Source organism: Nelumbo nucifera, chromosome 8 (assembly GCF_055504915.1).
Source record: "Nelumbo nucifera cultivar China Antique chromosome 8, China Antique-T2T, whole genome shotgun sequence".
In the NCBI taxonomy this organism is placed as follows: Eukaryota; Viridiplantae; Streptophyta; class Magnoliopsida; order Proteales; family Nelumbonaceae; genus Nelumbo; species Nelumbo nucifera.
The window spans coordinates 39,101,877-39,105,076 of record NC_142656.1 but is presented as its reverse complement, the minus strand read 5'-3'; the positions used below and the strand labels follow the sequence as shown (position 1 = coordinate 39,105,076).

At 39.8% G+C, this 3,200-nt stretch overlaps 1 non-coding gene across 1 annotated transcript; it reads left to right on the top strand.

Moving 5' to 3' along the window:
• The first annotated feature begins 1,199 nt into the window (after positions 1-1,199).
• On the top strand, positions 1,200-1,306 carry LOC148789898 (small nucleolar RNA R71). The gene has a single exon (XR_016079931.1). It is a non-coding gene; the product is annotated as a small nucleolar RNA R71 (small nucleolar RNA).
• The last annotated feature ends 1,894 nt before the right edge of the window (positions 1,307-3,200 follow it).

Sequence of the window (3,200 nt, the reverse complement as noted above, 5' to 3'; positions counted from 1 at the left end):
GTTCTCCCGCATGCCTTGATCCAGTATTAATGTTCCTCCCATTCATCCACTTCTTTTCCTTTTTAACTTGTCAAGGAATAATTTTAAATCGCCAATCCTCATGTCCCCAAGTGAGATCGACAATCAAGGGAAGCAGGCATCTCTTCGCATGAATAGTTTAGGGCTAGAGTTAGCCCTCTTTGTTTTCATAATCACATTGGCAAGATTCAAAAAATACCCTCTCATGATTCTTCAGAACGAGACAATGAATGTTATTACCATAAGCTTGCTCATGTATCACATCTCCACCATTTATCATGAGTGCAATGCATCAAAAGGTGAATTAGGGTTTGGGATCTAGGGATGAGTGTATTTTATGCTCCATCTCACCCTTTTATTCTTTTAGTGTGAGTGCATTTTATGCTCCATCTCATACTAACTCTTTTTTCTCTCGGTGTGAGTGCATTTTTTGCTCCATCTCATACTAACTCTTTTTTCTATCGGTGTGAGTGCATTTTATGCTCCATCTCGCATGAGTTTTTTTTTTTTTTTGATAACACATTCCAATACATGAATTCATTAACGTGGTCTCAACATGCCTAACAAAACAAATTCTAGAATAATCAACCCCTGTTTGTCCGTTAGAAACCAAATGCTCACAAGGGTCAACTTTGTATTGCAACTTGCCCGTTGATCATTCAAACTACTGAGATGCCTTCCCCAGCCAGAAATTCCAACTAGATTTGCCTGCATCCTTTCTTGTCTATCCTTTCTTGGGATGACTCCTCCACCCTAGGTTGTATGTATTTGAATATGGGTTGTAATTTGTCCTGCCAGCATGAGAGATAAAATTAGCATTCTCATGGGAAATAAAATGACTATTTAATTGACAATCAGAAGTGGCATGTCCTATTTGTCCACGTAAATCTAATGAGATGCTAGATGGTGTACTAATGGCTGCAATACCAAAATTATCCAGTCTCTTATTTAGGTTGGCAATTTGTGCAGATAGGGATGCAAAGGAATCAATGTGGTGTACTCCCCTCTGATTGGTTCGGTCATTGCTCCACTGGTAGCTGTTTGATGCCATCTCCTCCACTAAGTCATATGCTTCCTCTGGAGTTTTCCTCATGATTGTACCACCTGCGGCTGCATCAATAATGGATCTATTAGCGGGGGTAATACCATTATAAAAGGTTTGTATTTGTCATCAAATTGGTATCCCATGGTGAGGACACCTCCTAAGCATCTCCTTGAATCTTTCCCATGCTTCATACAGGGACTCCCTCTCAAATTGAGCAAAAGTAGTAATATCATTAATTAATTTTGCTGTTTTGGAGGGTGGGAAATATTTAGCCAAAAATTTCTGGGTTAAATCATTCCAACTGGTGATACTTCCTACAGGGAGTGAGTTGAGCCAATCTTTAACTCTATCACGCAATGAAAAAGGAAATAGTCTAAGCCTAATAGCATCATCACTAACTCCATTGTGTTTAAATGTATCACATATTTCAAGGAAGTTAACGATGTGTGCATTAGGGTCATCACTTGGTAACCCACTAAACTGAATACTAGTTTGGATCATTTGAATTATTGCAGGCTTTATTTCAAAATTATTGGCATGGATGGTAAGCTTGCAAATGCTGGATGTCGCTCCATCAATGTTTGGACAAGCATAATCCAAGAGGGTGCGATTTCCTTCTGCCATCTCTCCTTCTATCTCTATGGCTGGTTCGCAGATGACAACCTCTTCTCTTCTTTTCCTTTGTTGGCTCTTTGCAACAAACGATGGGTCCTTTCAATCTCAGGATCGAATTCAACTAATCCTTCCTATCTAGTGCGTGTCATGCACTAGTAATTCTGAACTAACAAGAATTCGAACAAACAAATAAAAATAAAAATAAAAACAGAAATAAAAAGAAATAAAAGGAAAATAGAATAATAAAAAAAAATAGAAATAAAAGGTCCAAATTAATCAAGGTTAACAAATTCTAATATTATTTTAGGTCAAACCAAAGTGACTCCCACTGACTTTCATAAAGTCAGATTTCGGTGGGCCTTAATCGGCTAGGGTTCCGCACGTGACCTCTTGATGAGGTGTGGGGCCCATCACTGAGGGAGGTCATCCAATGACTAAAAGGGACACCATGGCAATGATGTGCATTCAGCCATGGTGTGCGCAAGAGCCACTGTCGATTGAGCATGGGTCAAGCACTTGTGGCCCATGTACATAGCACATCACACATCCATACATCTCATGCAGGGATAAATTGATCCAATCAATTAATCATCTGTAAGGCCCATTTGAAGCCCATTTTAAATCCATAATATTAACCATCAATATTATCTAGGTATATGGGCCAAATGGTTCAGCCCATATAGCTTTGAACCTGGTTCAAGATCTGAAACAAATTGGTTCAAGATTTGAACCTGGCTCTGATACCACTGAAGGGATGAGAAATCCATCGTATGGACGCCCAGGTCTTGCAGAATAAGGGGGCGAATTTCAAAAATTTTTCTCTCCCTTCAACTGGGAATCGCATTCCCTATTTAGAAAAACATATTTTTCAAGGATCAATCTTGAACCACGAAACAAACCAGATCTGAACCAAAAGGAGTAGGAGGGAGGATGTACCTGATACGGAGAAATAATATCTCCCAATGGAGGTGTTCACGCCCAAGGAAGGATCCAAAATCTGCTCCCACTAAAGATGGCGCAATGCAGGATGGAGCAAAATCAGCAATGTTCTTCCAAAAGAACTTGACCCTTCGCAAGAATCAACTGGATGGCTTGTGAGTACAGCTCAAATCAATCTTTTCCCAAAAGATTGGTATCAAGATCAGATGTTGATTTCTCCCAAGAACTGGAGATCGAACTGAAGGTAATGGTGGCGGCAGTAAGGAGGCGGCAAGAGAGTATTCGCAGGGTGCAGAATTCTCTCTTCTTGTGATTTTAGCACTGAACAAAATCTCATTGTGTGTCTTCTGAAGGCTGCCGCCCCCCTTCTTTATTTTGTTGACCTAGAAAGATCAGCTCCTAATCCAATTAGGAGCTCCTTATCCAAATCATATTTGGATCAACCTTCTCTTTAGGTGATAAGGATAAACCCTTATCTTATCTGCAGATTAGATTAACTTTCTCCTAAACTCATTAGGAGATTTCTTGATCTGAATCACTTTCAGATCTGCACTCTATGAGTGGATAGGGTCAAGACCCAATT